This window comes from Vanessa atalanta, chromosome 24 (genome assembly GCF_905147765.1).
Source record: "Vanessa atalanta chromosome 24, ilVanAtal1.2, whole genome shotgun sequence".
NCBI lineage: Eukaryota > Metazoa > Arthropoda > Insecta > Lepidoptera > Nymphalidae > Vanessa > Vanessa atalanta.
In genome coordinates this window covers 7,534,956-7,557,830 of record NC_061894.1, presented here as the reverse complement: position 1 = coordinate 7,557,830, position 22,875 = coordinate 7,534,956, and the positions used below count along the sequence as shown (strand labels likewise).

Sequence of the window (22,875 nt, the reverse complement as noted above, 5' to 3'; positions counted from 1 at the left end):
GTGCTTTTTGCGTAATGTCCCAAGGGGGTTAAATAGGTGACGAAAGTTAGAAATATGAATATCGGTATTTAGGTTTAGGTTAAGGAGTTAAACCTAACAGGATGAAATTTAGTATGAAACTTTGTATGGATGATAGTTTTTTTAGAAAGTCGTAATTATTGCGTAAAGCGTTTTTGAAAATTAATTTCATAATGGTTTCAAATATAAATAAAAGATTGTTTAGAAGTTGGCGCTTTTACAATGAAAATTAAACTCAGTCGTAAGGTTTGCCTTCACGAAATAGTTCAATCGCTTAAATGCTTTCGAAGTATTGCCCTTAAAGAGGTGTCCCTAGTGGGACATTTTGTATGGAAATTCGTAATTTTAAGTTAAAAACATTAAAATAGAGTTGTACTTCTGTTTATCAGCAATAAAAAACAATGTAACAGATGTCTCAATGAGATATCACCATCGATATAGTTATTATATAAGTACTATATTTACAGTTTCATTTGATATAAATTTAGATTATTGACGTGATCAGCGTTTTCACGTAATTCTCACGTAAATAATATTGACGCTGTTGAAATGTAAGCTCTGTTTACTTTGAATTTAAATTGTAATTAATATTTAAATCTTAATTAGATATTGATTACTGACATTTAAACATGATAGTGATTAAATAAATCGCTGATCTCGAATTTTTCTATTATGCTAAACACATATATAAATTTAAAAAAAACTATGTAATTGTGCGTTATCTGTGTCCTTGGGTTGCACATAAAAATTAATGTGGCATTTCACTTGGTGGTAGGGCTTTGTGCAAGCCCGTCTGGGTAGATACCGCCCACTCATCAGATATTCTACCGCCAAACAGCTGTACTTATTATTGTTGTGTTCCGGTTTGAAGGGTGAGTGAGCCAGTGTAATTACAGGCACAAGAGACGTAACATCTTGGTTGCCAAGGTTGGTGGGGCATTGGTGATGTAAGGAATGGTTAATATTTCTTACAACGCCATTGTCGATGTGCGGTGGTGACCACGTACCATCAGGTGGCCCATTTGCACGTCCATCTACCGACATCATAAAAAAAAAATCACCCAACCCGTGCAGGTTTCCTCATGACGTCATCACAAAATAAATCATATGAAAATTCACCGGTGCTTTCCCGAATTTGAACTCGCAATGTTCGGAGACTGTCGTGTGGCCTATCTCTGTTTCGCCTTACAGCCACGAACTATGTGAAATTTGATTAAGAACGTATATCAATCCCCTGCGACCGTGCTCCCCCCACTCCCCCTTCTGGTAATTAATTATATAAGCGAAGCTAGTTTACACACTAACGTATTTTTATCCTCAGACTTGTTAAGCTGTGGGTTAATTTAGAAACAATGCATTGGCGAATAAGTAATAGGCAGGAAGAATTGATGCCGATGTATTTATTATAAGTTTATTGATAGGATTAAAACTTGACCTTGTTTTTTTTTTAATTATATTTATGTGTGATAAAGATTGCGTCTCGGCAAACGTAGTGTAGGACGTCCTCAGGCACGGTGGAGTGACGATTTGCGCAAGACGGCTGGCAGGAGCTGGATGCGAGTTGCTGAAGAAAGACCACAGTGGCGTACATTTGGAGAGGCCTATGTCCAGCAGTGGACGAATGTGGGCTGCCGATGTGATGTGATGTGTGATAAAGATATTTATTACATAATAGTTGGCCTCTTAGTGTGTACTTAGAGGCCAAATGCGTGCAAAAAATACACGCACACTAGTAAAGTAGAATGACGTTTAGTGTCAAGTCAAGTCAAGTCAAATGTCAAGCGTAGCTCACGCACACAAGGTTGATAGAGTTGGTTCGTTCGTTTTAGTTCTTCTGTTGGGCGATATTCAATTTAGATATTTTTAGCGAGTAGCCTTTACCATTAGCCTTCAATACGGTGTTACGTCATAGGATGTCATGAATAATTATATCAAATTATTATATATAATGATTATAATCGAAACTATTTATTTTACATTATTATGTACTTATAAAATTATTATTATAAATAGTTGTTTAATTATCTGTTAAACTTTAATTAATACTCTTTTATTTGGCACACTATTTAAGACTGGCACAAATACATATGCGTACTTATTTTTTTAAAAAGATTGATCTGTCACGAGAAATAATGAGACGATTGCAAGTTAATGAAAAATATATTTGTTGGAGATTTATTATAAAACATGATTTTATTATGTCATCTTAAACTACTGAAATTACAACATACAATTAATTTAAGTGTACAAGACTTAGGAGTGCTCTGTCAGCATTCTCATAATTCAATGAATTTTATTAACTTGGAGCTGATACTGATTTTTCTAGTCCGATTATCTCGATATACTTTATTGGCCTGTAAAAGGACTTGAATCCAGAATCTCACTTGAACAATTAGACATAACAAAAATATTGTCTCTTGAATGTAACACCTGGTGTCTGACAATTCATGGGCATCATTCTTTTCTGGGCAAGGTGTTCGCTTCATGATATAATTCCAGAAATATATACATGTTAAAAAAGTGTGGACTATTCGTCGATTCACGGAATAATTTATATAACTGAGTAACTACTGAGTTTCTTGCCGGTTATATATATTTCACCCAAAGACATTGTGTGAAATATTAAAGTTACCTTATACATCTGTACACAAAACCTAGAAGCTGAGTAACAAATATATTAAGTTAATTAAACTGGCAATACTAAAAGCGTTTAAATAAAATAAAAACACAATTTAGACCTCCGACTTAAATAGCAGTGTAAAGTTGGAAAGGTGAAAAAAAAAACTCGAAATTCAGTCGCTCTGTCGTTGACGTCGGATAAAATCTTTAATTCTAAAAACAAACAGACCTCCGACTTCACGCTGGAAACTGTTTATTATGCAAAACAATGCCAACTTTAAGCGTTTATCAGCCCCTTTGGTGCTTGGTTCAAGTAACATCAGAATGTTTTTTTTTTTTTAATGTTATTTACAGGCGAAGGATTATATAGGCCACTCAATGGTAAGTGGTGATTCCTGACCATAGATACTGGCGTTGTAGGAAATATTAACCATTCCTCACATCGCTTTGGAAACTGAAATTTTACGTAACTTATGCCTGGCTAGACTGGCTTCCAAACCAAACATAATAAAACTAAATACTGTTGTTTGGCGGTGAATATCAGATAATTGTTGGTGCCAACCCAGACAAGTAAAAACAACAAAACTCATTTAGAAAAAAATCCCGGTGCCTAATTTAAAGAAAAATAAACGATAGATGTCGTGCGACTCCCGGTCGGAGTGACGTATCTTCTATACATTTGAAGTATATTAAATAAGCATTAGCAGCCTGTAAATTTTCCCACTGCTGGGCTAAAGGCCTCCTCTCCCTTTGAGGAGAAGGTTTGGAGCATATTCCACCACGCTGCTCTAATGCGAGTTAGCGGAATACACATGTGGCCGAATTTCGTTGAAATTAGACACATGCAGGTTTCCTCACGATGTTTTCCTTCACCGCCGAGCACGAGATGAATTATAAACACAAATTAAGCACATGAAAATTCAGTGGTGCCTGCCTGGGTTTGAACCCGAAATCTTCGGTTAAGATGCACGCGTTCTAACCACAGGGCCATCTCGGCTCTAATAAATTCTATATATTCTATAAATTCTAAATTAAATAATATCAGCTTGATAGTAAAGGCAAAATAAATAAATGAAGGACTTGTAAAACTTCTTGGCTCGTAGCCAATTTCCCGTAGCCCTTTGCCATTAAAATGGTTTCAAATGAATACTATTCATACCTAAAATATTTAAACTAGAATGACTGTTAGTGTGTAAATATATATATATATATATATGTCCACTATGGTAATAGGGATAGAGTAGGATATAGTGGAAAAAATAATTAATTATTTCTATACATTTATAGGGCGACACAAAAAAGGAACAAACTGGCTAATAACAGCAAAGAACAGAGACAAATGGAAAAAAAAAATTATATAACTTAAAAAAGAAAAAATATTTATAACTGTAGTTTTTGACTGGAATAAAAAGTCTTTTTAATTTTTTAATTTATTTATTTTTTATTGTACAAATAGGAAATATTTTTTTTTAGATTTTTGTCGGATTATTAAAAGAAGTCTTCACTAATAAGCATCTTTACTAATATTATAAATGCGAAAGTAACTCCTGTCTTATGATTTCACGGGCAAACCTTTCAAACCCAGGCTACTTAATATAGGCTACTTTTTATAGATGACACCAGACAATAAACCCCTAAAGCGGAAGCGAAGCCGGCGGCGATTAGTTAGTCCATAAATGGTAATGGAAGCAACGTTCATAATATTCCGTATTTGAAAATTTGATTTTCAATTTATTTATCCAGTAATGAATTTTTATACAACTTTTGTACCAAACAACATCTTTCTTATTATGAGAGTCATCATCTCCACTTATGTAATCTTAAGCCTTAACATGCCACGTGACATCGTACACATAAATAACTTTACATTAAAACGCACTTCAGTGTTTTCTTTGACTCGTAAAGCTGCGAAGGCCGTATTCGTTTTGAAACGAATATTTTTAATTGAATCTTAGGCCCGAAAAATAACGTAACACTTTGAAATATTTTATAATTTTTTTTTCTATATAGAAACCCGGTTTCGCTCGGGTAAAATAAATAAAACTGAACAAATTCGATTTATCATTTATTAGAAATTATTATCTGGAACATACTTACTGAACGCACCCGTAAACGTCAAACATGGCCGCCCGTTGAACTGTCATGTCAATGATTTTTTTTGGATTTAATATCGAAATGTCTCGATCGAATTTCGCGGATATATGTTGTCGACTAACAATCATTATTTTTTAACGATATATAATTGTGAATAGATTTAGATCGGGTCGATCGTAGACCGGCACGAAATTATTAATATAGATTTAGATAGAATGTACGCATTACAAAAGAACTTAAACAAATGAGTCAATTTTATTATCTTGACGCGTGACAGCTACGCTTGACATTCGCTATACGTCAAACTACTGTGTGCGTTTATTTTTTCGTGTCAACTTTGATCGTTAAATAAAGGCTAAGGCCCATGACATTGTGACAATAACTGTGTATGGTGTTTGATTTATTTTAATAATATTGTAATATTCAATTGAAATACAACAAAATACTTACTCAATGAATTATATTTAAAAATAAATTACATAAACAAAGGAACATAAAGAGAAATCCTTAATTATAATTCAAATATTCCCTTAGAACTTTTAATTAAATTTAGAAAGGCTTTATGTAGGATTGCCACGTAAGAACTACTATACATTTATTTCACCGTTACTTTAATACATCGTATTGTGTTATAACAGACGAATTGTCTATTCGTAAATTATATTCTACCCAAAATATATACGGCAACATTATTACTATTTAAATTACACATATAATCCCCGTTGATAAGTACTCTAGTATTTTAGAATTGATTAAATACATTTATTAAAATTTAAATCACAAAATAATTTATTACAATTTATCCGCGTGGAATGGTAAAAATATTATCAGTTTCACCGTTTACGATTCTGTGGACGAGATATTAGTATTAATTAATAATCTCTTTAAACTTACTTAAAGCGCCCGACACACTGTTTTCGTATTAGGTATTCATTATAGAAATATTACATAAACAGACGTCAAGTTCCAAATCGGTCTTTGAATACGTTGCGTAAAAATATTATTTTCTTTAAATAAAAAAAATTATTTAATTGATTGCGTGAGTTTTTAATTTTGAATTTCACGGGGTAGTAGATTTCTCGGTGCGTCTATAAACACTATTTTTCTGTCTGTTGTTCAAACTCAAAGTCAATGTCAAAAATATTTATTCAATATAGAAGTGCTTACACTTGCTTATTGATAGTCAAAAATCTACCACCGGTTCGGAATTTAACATCTCGGACCTGAGAAGAACCGGCGAAAGAAACTCAGCGGGATTTATATTTTTTCCGTGTTACATGTACATTATAAACATATTTTTGTTATTTGAAACAGCCTGGAGGCGATCATCTCAGTTCTTTTACGGTTAAACTACTGAACCGAATATGATGAAATTTGGTGTGAGGTAAGGACTTTTTTACACCTAACACCTGACTAGTTACACATATAACAGACGTGATTATACTCCTCATTAACCTTTAGGCAACACTATAGGTATGTTACTGCAAAGGCCTATCGTATGCTTGGTTTTGTTCTTAGAATTAGTAGAGATTTTAAAAAATATTACAACCTTGATTCTTCTCTTTAATGCATTTGTTCGCTCAATACTAGAATTCGCTTCGGTGATTTGGAATCCACATTATAAAGTCTACATCAAAGAAATAGAGAAAATTCAAACAAAATTCTTAAAGCATTTAAAATTTAGGTATTCTACTACTGATAAATGTGTTCCTAATTTAATCCCATTAGAAAAACGTCGTAAGATAAAGGATCAAACATTTCTGCTGAAATGACTACATAATTATTATTGACTCTCCATTTCTTCTTAATTGTCTTAACTTCCGATGTCCAAGACAATCTTCAATTTACATACTACACGTACTAATTATGCACAAAATGCCTTAATTTACCGTTCTTGTTTATTATACAACAAAGAATACTGTTCAATTGATTACTTTACAGGCTCCTTACAAAAGTTAATTGAACAAATTAAGAAAAATTCTTAGTAATTATTGTTATTCATATTAAGTTACATTTGCATTTTATTATTAATAAGATTATATTTTTGTAAATTCTACTATAATTATTAATTATTTTCTGTTTATATGATATTACTTTTTATTTAATGTATTAGGTTTTTTTCTTTTTAATTGTAATTAACTTGCTCGCATTATTCTATGTATTATTTAATTGTGGAAACTTTATTGGTCAATGATTTATATTTTATGTTTTTTTTTTTAATTATATTAATTTGTACCGTTTGTTTCCCGAATAAAATAAAATAAATAAAAATAATAACTTACATTCAAAAACAGCTCGTGTTACCTGAAAACAAACAATAACTATTAAATGCGTATAAATTAAAGCTCGGACTTTGTATTTTAACCCGTGTAATTGGACAAACGAAAAAAAAACGACCCCTCTCTTTTAGAATTTCGTTCAGCCTCATTTATAGTCGACGACTAGACGACCGTTAAATTCATCTAATATACATTTACGGCTGCAATTAAATCATAATATTTTTAGGAACCAGAAGTGAATTTTTTATATAAAAAAAAAAAAAAAACAATTAAATATCAGCTACGAATAATTTTATGTTAACTAAATAAGTTAAACAATAATCATTAGCATCTCATTATTGAATTATTAAGTGATAGAAAATAAGGAATTAATTTGACACGACCGAAACGTGTGAACCCTCCGGCGACCGACGAGCAAGTGCTCCCCGACATTCTTTTTTTTTTGTATCATGTTTGAAATAGTGCTGTTGGCCCTACTGGCCTTTACAGCGTCGCCGAACGTTGGGGCGAGTGTTAAAACTCTGCCTTAAGGTGAACCCTTTTGGGCTCGAGAGTGAAGTTCGTCCTGAGGGTGTCTCCTATGAGATCGCACCTCGGCTCAGAACGTAGTTGGTGGGGCCCCGACATTCGTTTGACGTTCCGTTTCATAGGCACGTCACTGGTGTTGCTACTTGACAATCCTATTTCCTAACAATATTATATTCTTAACAGAACTGAAAATGGCTTTATTTAAAGTATAGACTTTAAATTAATAATAATTAATAACAATAACAAACTAAAACGTCTTATTATTTATGACCCAGAAATGTATGTCCGAAGCACTCAAACTTCGCGCCAAAAAGTAAACCCAATCTGTGACAGACGATCGCGCGCTCTTTTTTTTTTAATATGTTAGGCTTCAAGGTATTCATGCATTCAGGGGTACATTAAACTATTTTTAAATAGGCATTAAGTTTAATAAGAACATTTGGATCGTTACGTTACATAATTAAATTAATTGTAGCGCTACCACCAAGTGGAGTTCGTAATTATATTTTACCAGCAATTTAAATAAATAATTCATCGAATTCAAATAACGGGAATTAACTAATTACTTTACGCTTAAACAAAACAGACGAATTCCTAAATCTTTTTAAACACCAGTCTCTAATTGAGGTGTCTATTAAAAGGATTAAGATTTTCTATGAAATTACGTTTAATTTCGCTTTTACTATGAAACCTCCTTGATTTATTGTATAAATGAATTTAATTTAGGCTATATTTTGAGATATACTTGTGACACCAATGCTTACTAAATGATAAAAAAAATTAAAGCAAATTTAAAAATCATGTCTATGATGTTAAACGTTGAGAAGTTCCTTCGTCTGGAACTTCGTCAATCAGCGAGTATTTAGTATTTACTAGGAAGGAATTACACCTAGATCCAGAGGTCATTCTTAATATAAATATGGATTAATCGGACCTTAATCAACATGTCAAATTTAAATTTTATAATTGTAAGTAATTCAAATTCAGCTTCCAAGATAATTTTTTTGTTCAAATCTATTGTAAGAGTATTATTTATCGATCGTTGTTTTACGGCCGTTTTCAATGACCTATCCAAGTTTAAGGATTGATCGCTATCTCCGATTATCAGTAAGAACTTATATATCTTTAATTTGCTTTTCAAAATCAAGGATAAGTGTTATCTATCATTAACCAATGACAGCTTATTTTTCCCTCTCACCTATCTAAACATTTTTTTTTATGATATCGGTAAGCGGACGAGCCACTTGATGGTAAGTGGTCATCACCGTCCATAGACAATGGCGTTGTAAGAAATATTAACCATTCCTTACATCACCAATGCGCCACCAACCTTGGGAACTGAGATGTTACGCCCCTTGTGCCTGTAGTTACACTGGCTTACTCACCCTTTAAACCGGAACACAATAATAGTGAGTTCTGCTGTTTGGCGGTAGAATATCTGATGAGTGGGTGGTATAGGTAGACGGGCTTGCACAAAGCCCTACCACCAGGTAACGTAAATTTCGAACGTTTCATTTTACTATAACTACTAAAACAATTTTAGTTTTGTTAGAAAAGAAAGTACGAGTAAAAGAACACAATTTGCTATCTTTAGTTACTGAAATTAGGGCTTTTTTCTTTGGTATATTAGTTTGGTTAATTATTTCTTTCGTAAGGAGACAACTTCCATTACGAAGCCGTCTTCTTTATAAAATAAGTTGTACTAAGTCAATCAAAATTACCTCGATTATGTATTTTTTTTGTGGCTTTTATTTGTGCCAAAAAGGCACAGATTATTTCGCCAATGTCACGTGAAATCGACAAGACACGATAATTATGAAAATAATAAAAGTACAAAACCCGTTTACATTGACAGTTGACACTTGACACGTAATAGGTCACAGCTAACACAGGAATATGACGTAATAACATGGCGGTCTTTAGTTAGTGGTATTAACAAAGAAAAATATAAAATGATGATTTCAATTTTTAATTTTCTTTTTATTTTAAGAACTAGCCATAAAATATTCTTCTTTCACCTTAACTGTATCGATAAAATAATTTAAAAATTAAATACTCCATTGCTAGTTACGAGTTAGTTAGTGAGCCGAGATGGCCCAGTGGCTAGAACGCGTGCATCTTAACCGATGATTTCGGGTTCAAGCCCAGGCAGGCACCACTGAAATTTCATGTGCTTAATTTGTGTTTATAATTCATCTCGTGCTCGGCGGTGAAGGAAAACATCGTGAGGAAACCTGCATGTGTCTAATTTCAACGAAATTCTGCCACATGTGTATTCCGCCAACCCGCATTGGAGCAGCGTGGTGGAATATGCTCCAAACCTTCTCCTCAAAGGGAGAGGAGGCCTTTATCTCAGCAGTGGGACATTTACGGGCTGCTAATGCTAATGCTAATTGCTAGTTAAATAAACGATTGTTAAAATATCGTATCGTAAGATATAAAGTTCTCAATGTCGCGAGCATAATTATATAAAGGGTAGCTTATCTCGCGAAGAATTTAAACTGAAAGTGGGCCAGCGAAAATATGTCGGTTAATTGTGTTATCTTTTAATCAGGTACCATTTAATAAATATAAATGCGAACATAAGTACTGGACTATTTTTTTCGTTCTAGTCTTTGTAGTAAGCAATTTCTATGATTAATTTAAATGGGTTTAAAAAATATTTTTAGGCTGTATATTTTGGGTTTTTGCCTTTTATTTATTTTTTATTCTTTTGAACGTGCTTGCTTAGGTAATGGATGCTGGCTATCATACTTATTATATAAAGTAGTAAGATTAGGTTTTTTTTTAAATTCTGATGAAATTTTTTTAAAATACTCAGCCGATTGATATTTTTTTTTTTTTTTTTATTGTCCGGGAGGGCAAATGACTCTGCTCCACCTGATGGTAAGTGGTAGTAGAGTCCAATCGCGACGACGGCTAGTGCAGTTGGGAAAGGTGATCTGCTCTAGCCGCCCCCGCCTTGCCGGCCCGCAAGATGCCTCTTCACGCCTCGCTTGAAGGAACCCAGGTCATAAGAGGAGGGGAATACGTGCGCTGGTAAAGAATTCCATGTTTTGGAAGTGCGACAAAGAAAAGAGTTGCCAAATTTCTTTGTACGCGATGGAATTGATGTCACAGTTAGGCGGTGACATCGAGAACCAGCACGCGTGGACTTGTGAAGGAAAGGGGAAGCAGGAATAAGGGAGAATAGTTCCTCTGAGCACTCGCCGTGACACATTCGATAGAAAGCGCTGAGTGCCGCTATCTCTCGACGCAATTGTAAAGGCTCGAGGGTGTTGGTGACCTTTACATCGCCAATAATGCGAACCGCACGTCGCTGCAACCGATCCAAGGCCTCCAGTAGGTACTTAGCGGAGCCATCCCAGAGGTGCGAGCAATATTCAACGCAGGACCGTACCTGTGTTTTATACAGCAGGAGCAGTTGAGCAGGCGTGAAAAAACGCCGCACCTTGTTCAGGACTCCGAGTTTACGTGAGGCTGTTTTTATAACAGCCTCGATGTGATCCTTTGGATTGAGGTCGCACCGAACGTCGATTCCCAGTATGGCGACTTTGCTATGTATCTCCAGCGTGGTGCCACAGAGGGAAGGAGGAGGGGAAAATGGTGACTTTTTCGCTGTGAGAGCGCACACCTGTGTTTTCTTGGCGTTAAACTCAACAAGATTGTCAGAGCCCCATTTGGCGATGAGTCCTAACGTCCTATCGAGCTCAACAACAAGATCCCTCCGTCTCTCCTCAGTTTCCGCCCGTCCAGCCGCTGCGCGTCCGTGGTATCCCCCGTGCACTGTACTGTCATCTGCGTAGCAATGTATGTTCCCGAGAGAGAGCATATCATTGATATGCAGAAGAAAGAGCGTGGGGGATATCACAGACCCCTGGGGGACTCCAGCATTCACTACATGGGATTTTGAAGCGCAACCATCAACTAGAACGCGAAGGCTGCGCTTGTGTAGGAAGCTAGCAATCCAGGTGCAGAGCTGAACCGGCAGACCGTATGCCGGCAGCTTGGAGAGAAGACTTCTGTGCCAGACTCTGTCGAAAGCCTTGGAGATATCGAGGCTGACGGCCAACGACTCTCCACGCTTATCGATAGCTTCACCCCAGAGGTGTGTTACGTACGCTAGAAGATCACCTGTGGACCGTTTCGGTCGAAACCCGTACTGACGATCATTAATTAGACAGTGATCTTCTAGGTAATGGATCAGTTGGTTGTTTAAGATCCGTTCCATCACCTTACAAAGAACTGAGGTGATAGCTATTGGCCGATAATTTGCCGGGTCAGATCGATCCCCTTTTTTGGGAACCGCTTGCACATTAGCTTCTCTCCAAGAATCCGGCACACATCCTGTAGAAAGAGACAGCTGGAACAGGCGCGTTAACACAGGAGACAGCTCCGCTGCACACTTCATCAGCACTATGGCTGGTATTCCATCGGGACCGCTAGCTTTCCGCACATCAAGTGATTGTAGCTCTGCACGTACATCACGTTGCCTGATTTTGATGTCAGGCATCGTGTAGCCACATGAAGGAATTGTTGGTGGCAGCGCACTACAATCATTGATTACGGAATTATCCGCAAAGAGGTTTGCCAGAAGATCAGCTTTCTCCTGCGGACTGTGAGCTAGCGATCCGTCCGGATACCTGAGCGGTGGCAGCGAAGGTTGACAGAAATTGCTTTGCACAGATTTGGTCAGACGCCAGAAGCTACGGGAGCCTCTAGGTTGTGAAATAAGGTCATGGCCAAACCGCGCAATGCGCTGTGCATCCGCTCTTGTGTATGCCTTCCTACAAGACTTGGAAGTTTTATTGTAGGTTGCTTTCAGTGAGTCAATGTTAGATGCCCCACTAACGCAGCCATTGATCCACGCGCGATAAGCCGCCTGCTTAGAAGACACAGCATCGGCACATTCGCGAGTGAACCAACGGTTACGCGTACCCTTACTGGCGAGGTCTGAGTTAGGAATGTAGTATTCCATCCCCAACAGGATCTCACCAGCAATAGCAGCGGCGCTAGCTGTCGGGTCATTCTCACTGAAGCAACGCTCCTTCCAAGGGACTGACGCATAGTAATCGCGCAAACCGTCCCAATCTGCCGACTTATAGTGCCAAATGCGACCTTTGCTTACCGTTGGTGGCGGCAGCTTGGCCTGTGGCACTTTGGTAGATATCAGGCAGTGATCCGAAGAACCAAGTGGAGCCCGAACCTCAACCTGATATTCCACCGGGTGGCTAGTCAGCAGAAGGTCCAGTAGGGAAGGCGCTTGCCTGTCAATGTCTGGGATCCTGGTGGGCTGATCAACCAACTGGGTCAAGTCATGCGTGAGAGCGAAAGCATGGGCAGTCCTTCCCGCATGGTCAGTTTTGGAGGACTTCAACCATGATTCATGGATGGATTATAGAACTTTTATATAATGATAGGATATAGATTAAAGATATAAGTTAGTTTTATTATTAAGTCAAAGTACATAAAGAGAAAATTTTCGGCCAAAACGCTCTTCTAGCAGACGATGGCAAAAAATTTAACAGATACAAAAAAAGACGTATAATAATAAAGTCTTCGAAGATTTATATCATTAGATAAGTTAAAGAGACGAGATGGCCCAGCGGTAAGAAGGCGTGCATCTTAACCGATGATTTCGGGTTCAATCCCAGGTAAGCACCAAATTACACGCATTTTCATGTGCTTAATTTGTGTTTATAATTCATCTCGTGCTCGGCGGTGAAGGAAAACATCGTGAGGAAACCTGAATGTGTCTAATTTCAACAAAATTCTGCCACATTTGTATTCCACCAAGCCGCATTGGGGCAGCGTAGTGGAATATGCTCCAAACCTTCTCCTCAAAGGGAGAGGAGGCCTTAGCCCAGCAGTGGGAAATTTACAGGCATTAAATGTCAGTCAAGTAATCGCTTGCGTCAGCCTCGTTGGCTGTATAAGACTGCAAACTCCCATGTCATGGGTTATATGGATAAATAGTTATTGCACGTAAGCATCTGCTTTACGAGCTTACCTGCGCCTGAGCTGTTTCCGGTTTGCTGCTGTGTTTGCGCAAATACTCGTGCAAAAATAATAATATAATAATAATTGTAATATGTCCTGCGTAGTTGATTGGTCGTCCTTGAGATTGGCCTTGGTCTTAGTGGCCAAAGTTGTCCAGGACGACAATTTTATTATAAAGTAATCAAGTCATCACTAATACAAGCGTTGTCTTTAATCAGAATGACTATTTCAACTTTGAAATTTGGACTTGAATTTATAAATATAATATAATTACGATTACAAGGAAAATATGTATTGTCTATGTGAAAGTTTAAGCCTAATTTGACAAAATCATTGGTTTTGGTACTTATAAGACTTAAGATCAAGAAGAACCGGATTAAATAACCTCGCCGGGAAAATGTTATGGAATTTCTCTGATTAGAAACTTCTAGTAGAAGCTTGTTAAATCAAATCAAATTCCTTTATTTAATATAGAAGCATTACACTTATTGATTGTAAAACTAAACACTACCGGTTTGGAAAATAATATACCCTGACCTGAGAAGAACCGGAGAAAGAAACTCAGCGGGTCTTATTCAATAACAAAAGAAATAGCCGAATAGGAGATGATCGTTTCTTCCCCGAGGTGTGCTATCCATGAACACACTAATTGTATAATAACCTACCGTACACAAGCGTTCTTTAACAACAACAAAAATTTGGTAACAGAGGTATTTTGTACGCTTTTTGGGATCCTGTTTTAGAACCGCATACATTGCCCAAAAGAGTTACTCTCCATGCACTCGAGTAACAGGAGTAACAAGTGTGTGTTTGTTTCTTGTACCAGTGCTATGAGTATCACATTTTCTCATAATATCAGCAATTTTTTTTTTAAATAATCGTAGCGTATCTTATCTAGAAATTTAAATTTTGATGTTCTCGAATGTTTATTTTCTATAAAACATTATCAGAATTTACAATGAGGTCAATTGGTTTATTTAAACAACTACTAAATCGTAACGTATACAAACCCACCAATAAAAAACTACTATTTTTTTATTCAGCCAATAAGCGCCGTGAAAGAATGTCATCGTAATAAAATTTTAAGCAATAAATTACTTTAACTGTATGATAAATCAAGATAAATACGGCATTTCCTCCGCGCAGTGATCAACAACGGTTGCTCAGACCCATTAGTACGAACAAACTGCTATCACCAAGACAGAGATTAGGGGTGGCTTAGATTGGTGACGTAATCTCGCTAATATTGTAATTGTTATGTTTGTTCGTAAATGGTCTTTATTACAACGGCAGGACAGATAATTAAATTTAGCACGTTAATTTTAATTTCAAATTTGAGTTTTATTTTTTGAACGAAGTTCTTCTACACTTACACTAGAACTGATAGAACTTTAAGAAAGGTGAAGATTTTCCTATTTCTGTCTCTTTCTGTTGCGTACAATTTTGTACAATATAAATTATTATGTAAATTATTTTTTTTATTATTGTTTAAATTCAAACGGGATTTTAATAAAAATTCTGTCACTGGCATTTAGTTACTCTAAAACATCGTTATTTTAGTTTATTGGGTCTGTAGGGAGGATCAGCTAGGTTTTAGTGGAAGAGAATATTTTAATTAAATTTTCACAGATTAGTATTTTCACATCCGTGCCTTTGTTGAAGTAGATTACTGAATATGTTTTTTTATGGCTCGCAACCGTGTAAAAAAATAACAAAAAAAATTATAAAACATTTAGCGTCAATAGCGTTATGATATGGTTCTTGGTTGGTTTGACATAAATAATTTGGTACTAAATGCCTAAAAGACTAAATGTATTTTGTTTTCTCTGCCAAATGTCAAATCAAATTCTTCTTCCGTCATTTTGAATAATGAAAGGCTTGAGTTTGTTGAGTCGACGGCCTTTCTAGGGATAACCCTTTACTCCAAACTGCAATGAGGCACCCATTTGGATGCCCTAGCAGGGAAACTAAGTAGTGCCATTTATGCAATAAAAACAATAAGAAAACTCACGGACATAAGTACTGCTAGACTAGTTTATTTTAGTAATTTTTACAGTCTTATGTCATATGGAATGTTGTTATGGGGTAATGCAGCAGCAGAAATAGTATTTATTCTGCAGAAAAGAGCTATCCGAACTATTTACAATATTAGCTCTAGGACATCATTACGCGCCCATACCCATTAAGATATAGGTGTATTAACGGCTGCTTCACAATATATTTATGATAATATAATGTTTATACAGAAGAATATACAAAAGTAATCCATAAAAGCTGATATACGTACTATTAATACAAGAAATAGGAATAAACTTGTAACCCCTACTTTCCGTTTGCATACAGAGAACGTTTTTGGGCAATGGTATACGCGTATATAATAAAATTATAATTAATAAAAAAATCTTATTATTCATTAAAATAATACTTTTTAGAAAAAAACGCCTGGAATTAGGCTCGGGTTCCATCACGGGACACTAATTATTGTAAAAAAACAGCATTGTAAATCTGTTTATTTGTAAGAGCAACTATGCGAGTTTCATGGCGTTTCTTGTCGCTGGAGGCTGCTTTCCGGTGGTAGTATTTTAATATCGACGATTCAAAAACGTTATGAAGTTTACTGGAATAAAATTGATTTGATTTGATTTAAGGGCCGCCAAGCTATGTAAAAAGTCGCAGGATCCTGACTTCTTGGGCTATACTATCAATCCTAGGGTAAATTGGAATAGTAGGAATTTCTCATAATGGGGCTTTTCTATAGTTTCTACATTCAGTTTATTGCGTTTATGGTTAACATATCGATTTATATTTATGGTCATTGCTCCCTTTATAGTTTTTTCTCAAATAATCATATATCTTCAAACGTATGTCCTTGGTGTATCTTTTCCAATCATGCTGTTTACAGATTTGGGTGTATGGGGTTTGGGATGTTATAATCCCTAAAGCATACCGAATGACATTAGTTTTATATCAATTCATTCATTCATATAGTTCAGTCGCGTTTTTTTCAATTTTAAGCTAAAAAAATTGGTCATATTTTGATTTTAAAATTTCCAAACAGCAGGACGCCCAATATCATAAATTTAACTGTTAAATACAATTGTGTGATGAGTGTTGAAGAGCAAATTTCTAATCAGTGTATTCGCAAACACTCTTGGTGGATTATTAAATAGGTTTCACAATTGGACAATCATTGGAACTCGAAATGCGTTTATTCGACAATTTCGGGTACAATGGTTGAAATCAATATTTGTATGGATATCGGTAATGTTGAACTCATATCACGAGTCGAAACTTTGATATCATAAACAAATTAGATTCTGATAATTTCGATTCAGGTTATTTACTAGGTGGTAGGGTAGGCAAGTCCGTCGCCAAACAATAGAACTCAGTATTGCTGACTGGTATTTATGACATTAACTTCGAAGACAAAAAATGCTCTCAGAATATTCTAGAAGATTCGACACAATAAAAAAAAAAACATATTTTTAATAGACATTATAAAGTTCTGAACATATAAAGAATGTTGATCCAATTCAAATTTTTTAATCGTTTAGAATAAAAATGTTCAATAAATGCATTTTTTCAACAGCACTTTTCAACCAATACTTTCATAGGTTTTACAACGATTTTATCTTTTAAAAGTTTTAAATTCTATCAACTCGTTCTTTCATCGTTTCCTTGCTAAAGTTGTAAAATCTAAGATTGAATTTCGTTTTACACTCTTCTCATATACTTCTAAAACATTTTGATATCAAGCCGTCAGTATCGTAATTGAAAATATCTAGACTAGACGGTTCAGTGGTTTTGCACACGTCGAACTTTATCAAAAGTCGCAAGTTCAAACCTATCGATATTGTTTATAGTATTTTTCTTTCTTTATGTCATGTTGGTGAACTGCTGATGGTCAAAGTGGCAAGAAATATTAATCATTCCTCATATCACTAATGCGTCACCTCTACTCAATATTTTGTTATGTTCCCTTGTGCCTGTAGTAACACTGGCTCACTCACCCTTCAAATTGGCAAAAAATACTAAGCATTGCTGCTTGGCGGTAGAATATGAGCTGAGTGGGTCCAGATCAAAAGAAAAGCCCTACCACCAAGTATATAAAATATAAACGACCTGTACATGTATCACTCCTGGGCCAAGATTTCCACCACTGTCTATGGGTGGTGGTGACTATATCAGACAAATAAGGGTGTCACAGTTTTCTACAGGGTGCGCAATGTTTAGGTGTTTCCTAGAAAAATAGCTCATTTTCATAAAAAACATTCGAAAGAATCGAATAAAAATCTCGCGGAACTTCACAGATGTTGACTCGGACTTAGGAAACTCATTACGTTGTGTGTCTTGAAGAAAAATACCTTTAAATAGTTATCGTGAATCTTAAAAATATATAACTTCTTAGAGGTAAACGTCAAAAGTTAGGTAATTTGTAAGAATACAAAACATTCGTCGTAAAACTTGGTAGATTCAGGAGTTTTTGGTAGATTCTGGAGTATTTACAGATTTAAAAAGCAGGGTCATAGCGGTTTGTATTGTCTAATGACTGAAAAACTGTGAACGTTGCAAGACATTCTGTTGCATTGCACCCGTGCATAATATAAAAATAAGTACAGGCACAAGTGCCATAACATCTTATTCCAAGGTTGGAAGTGTATTGTAATGATTAATATTTCTACGGTTGTTGATCACTTACCAACAGGTGAGCCAATCCATCCTATTAAAAATAAAAAAAAATCAACGAGAAACGAGACGTAAACTGGTATTATTATTCATTACATACATACATTACATTAACAGCCTGTAAATTTCCCACTGCTGGGTTAAGGCCTCCTCTCCCTTCGAGGAGAAGGCATTATATTGGTGGAATACAAATGTGGCAGAATTTCTTTGAAATTAGACACATGTAGGTTTCCTCACGATGTTTTCCTTCACCGCCGAGCACGACATGAATTATTAACACAAATTAAGCATATGAAATTCAGTGGTGCTTGCCCGGGTTTAAACCCGAAATCATCGGTTAATATGCACGTGTTCTAACCACTGGATCAACTCGGCTCATTATCATTCGGCGGCATTATTATTCAGGGAAAAATAATGTCGCGCCTCTCTTGTTTTATTTTATTTTTATTTTTAATGGAAGTAAAATATGAAAACAATAGCAAGACCGACAATTGAATAACAATCTTTCAACATTAAGCGCCGAGATTTCAAGACCTTTAGTCGGGCGTTAAGAGATAACGTTGCCCGTTCTTTTCATATTATTCGATTCACGTTTTTAAAAAAACATTAAATCCTCTTTTCGGATAACTTTTTGCAGGATATAATAATGTACTTTTTAAATTTATGCCACTACGATTATCCATTTAGTTAATTCGTAAAATTAATGAGTTAGTATTTTTTAAATTCAAATGAAATAAAACGTGCAAAAAATTTTAATAATGAAAATATCAAAAGCAAATGCATCTTAATTAAATAAAGAAATTACTTTTAATTTTTTATGGAACTAGCTGTGCCCGCGACTTCGTGCGCGTTTGTATTTAACAAAAAAGCTATTGTTGTAGCCTTAGTCACTCTTTATTACATTAGCTATCTGCCGGCGAAAGTCCCATCAAAATCGGGCCAGCCGTTCCAGAGATTAGCCAGAACAAACATACAGACAAACAAAAATTTTAATTTTATTTTTTGGTATATGTACCGTGTATGCATACATATGCATTTATCACAAACAGACACTCTAATTTTATTATCTGTATAGATTAGTTGCCGTCCGCGTCTTCGCTAGCGTTTTAGGGGTTGGTCATTATCATTAGACATACGGTAGTCCATGTCTTTCCTAGGAGTTTAATCTTGCTTCATACCAATTTTCATAAAATTCGTTTCACTGATTTGGTCGTGAAAAGGGAACAGATAGACAGACAGAGTTACTTTCGCATTTATACAATACAAGTTTTAATTTATAAAACTTTGGCTGTAGCACACAAACCGTCAAACAAGATTTTACGAGGGTTGAATTAAAAAAAAAATGCCTACCTCCTACTTTCCCATCATCATCATCATCATTCATCTGAATGCTTCTTTATGGTATAGGTTGGCGGAGGAACAAATGGGTCACCTGATGGTAAGTGGTCACCGCCCATAGATAATGATGTTGTAAATATTAACCATTCCTTACATCGCCAATGCGCCACCAACTTCGGGAACTAAGATGTTATGTCCCTTGTGCCTGTAGTTACACTGGCTCACTAACTCTTCAAACCGGAACACAACAACACCAAGTACTGTTGTTTGGCGGTAAAATATCTGATGAGTGGGTTGTACCTACCTAGACGGGCTTGCACAAAGCTCTACCACCGAATGAACCTTAATCAATAAAGTTTTAATTTTCTAATTTTTATTTATAATTCATTTTATTTTTTTTAGCGTCGAAGGTAACATGATTAATCTCGCAGTGTCGAAAATAACCGCTTTGAAGCTAACCCTATCATATTAAATAAAATTTACATTTATTATAGAAGGCTTGTATTTGAAAAAATTAGAAGAGATGGCCCAGTGGTTAGAATGCATGCATCTTAACCGATGATTTCGGGTTCAAACCCAGGCAAACTCATCAGATATTCTACCGCCAAATAACAGTAAACTGTATTGTTGTGTTCCGGCTAGAAGGGTGAGTGAGCCAGTGTAATCACAGGCTCAAGGGACATAACATCTTAGTTCCCAAGGTTGGTGGCGCATAGGTGATGTAAGGAATGGTTAATATTTCTTACAGCGCCTTTGTCTATGGGCGGTGGTGACCACTTACCAATAGGTGGCCCATATGCTCGTCCGCCAACCAATGCCATAAAAAAAGGCAAGCACCACTGAATTTTTATGTGCTTTATTTGTATTTATAACACTAACTATTCTTACATTGGCAATGAGCTGCCTCGGAAACTCAGATGTTATGTTCTTCATCAAATAAAACTGGCTTACTCACCCTTTAAAATCCAACACAACCACACTAAGCCTACAACATATAAAAAGGTTTTTACAAAGCCCTACCAACAAGTTTATTTTATCAATATACATAACATAAAAATTTAACATCATTTTTTTAAATATACATTTTACAAAGGATTATTTGTTAAAAAAATAAATTAGAATTAAAAGATCGATATTACAAAACTTCTGCTCTGTATTTGTCATGTATTCGACATAAATTTCGGTGTTTGGAATTTGAGCAATTGCAATCACAATGGTAAACATTGTAATAACATCGAATTTGCGTTTCACGTAAACACGGCTGATTGTGAAATATTCCATTACGCAATTTCAGTACTTATTGTCGAGTTGATAAGAGTCACTTTGGTATACATTTGTATTGATATGTAAAATAAAATGTTAGACAGTATTAAAGTTTATTTTAAAGCGGATCAAATATATGGGCTCATTAAATAAAATTGCGTGAACGCGGCTTATGTGCTAGTGATGTACTGAACGAAAGTACGCGCCTCCCTTTGTCCGTTAATAACGATTTTAATCCTGAAATATAAGATAGACACGAATTGAACATTACATTACATTAGCAGCCTGTAAATTTCCCACTGCGAGGCTAAGGCCTCCTCTCCCTTTCAGGGGAAGGTTTGGAGCATATTCCACCAAGCTGCTCCAGTGCGGGTTGGTGGAATGCACATGTGACAGAATTTCGTTGAAATTAGACACATGAGAGTTTCCTCACGATGTTTTTCACCGCCGAGCACGAGATGAATTATAAACACAAATTAAGCACATGAAAATTCATTGGTGCCTGCCTGGGTTTGAACCCGAAATCATCGGTTAAGATGAACGCGTTCTAACCACTGGGCCATCGCGGCTCAAATTGAACTTAATAAAAGTATTTTGAGCTACATGGAATTCATTTGAATAATCTACAAAGGATAATAGAAATAGCATCCTGGCGAATATTGAAACGGAAGCACCACCACTATTAGTTAGCTACTACGTTAACTTGGTGGTAGGGCTTCGTGCCCGTCTGGGTACCATCCACTCATCAGATATCCTACCGCACAAGAAGCAATACTTGGTATTGTTGTGTTCCGGTTTGATGATTAGTTCCACCTACATACAAACCAACAATTTACATATATATAATATTTATATTACAATATGTATCACGTAAATTAATAAAAGTTCGAATAATCCAGTTCGAAATAACAAAATCTAACCTCGCTATCAAAGCATGAAATAGTTTTAACATAAAGATCAAAGTGAGTTTACTAGTTTTCGCACATGAGCGATTCGAAATCGTTAAATCATATCAAAAGTTTATTTTGTTTACACACACACACATACATTGAACCCACATATACACATTTATTGCAATAAAAACCAATTAATAATCTATACTAATATTATAAACGCGAAAGTCTCTCTCTAATATATTTGTCTGTTGCTATTTCATATGCTATTTATGTGTATAGCACCTAACAACCAGCACTTAAAACGCGAGCAAAGCCGCAGACGACAACTACTTTTGTTATAATGCAATAAGAACCGTAGAAATGTAGAATCAATTAAACTAAACTATTTTCTTTATCGCCGTGCTTTTATTCATCCAAAACCATCGTTAAATGAACCCTTAATACAATCCCGATCCAAAGAGCTTAATAAGCTTGGTAGCACCTTTATTGTAATTAAGATGCCAATATTATAATTAAAATGTCGATACCTTATGTAGCTCTCAACGAACATAACGTTAGCGCGATTCAGAAAATTGTTTTTCTAAATCTATTACTTTTACTTTTATTAAAGAGCGTATTAAGCGTCAGAATAGGTTATGAGTAAAAAGTAAAATAATATATGTAATAATGTTACGGTTAGAATATATTTTCTTAAATAATAGACACAATGAAGTAAATTGACAATGTTTGAGTATAGATAAACAAAAAAAAAATTGTATTAAAAATCCAGTGTGAATTAAAAAATTATTTACTTAATTTTTATTATAGTATTTTTAAGTGGCCTTATATTCAATAAAAAGTGAGGAAAAGGCCGCGTGGAGGGGGCATAACGCTTTTTTCTTATTTCAGCTTACTCTACAATAGACCGCTTAAAATAACCTTGTTCCAAAATAATAACGAAATTAAAAAAAAAAAAACATCGATGTAAATTTTTCACACCCCTACGTAAAACCAAATTCACCTCTGTTTACGAAACACGTCGAATGCTCGTATGAAATGTACGCAGTTTCCTGTACCATACGTTTTATTGGGGCACGTTTCCGAGTTTCAGTCGAAGTGTGGACCCAACTTTTATGGCCTCGGCGACCTTAAAAGGGCGTGGTGCCAAGATTAGA

At 35.5% G+C, this 22,875-nt stretch overlaps 1 protein-coding gene across 1 annotated transcript in view; it reads right to left on the bottom strand.

Moving 5' to 3' along the window:
* Positions 1-22,875, bottom strand: part of LOC125073445 — a 244,942-nt gene that overhangs the window by 141,154 nt on the left and 80,913 nt on the right. The window contains exon 3 of the mRNA XM_047684276.1: positions 7,014-7,035. The gene's annotated coding sequence lies outside the window, so the exon portion shown is untranslated. The remainder of the gene's footprint in view (positions 1-7,013; positions 7,036-22,875) is intronic.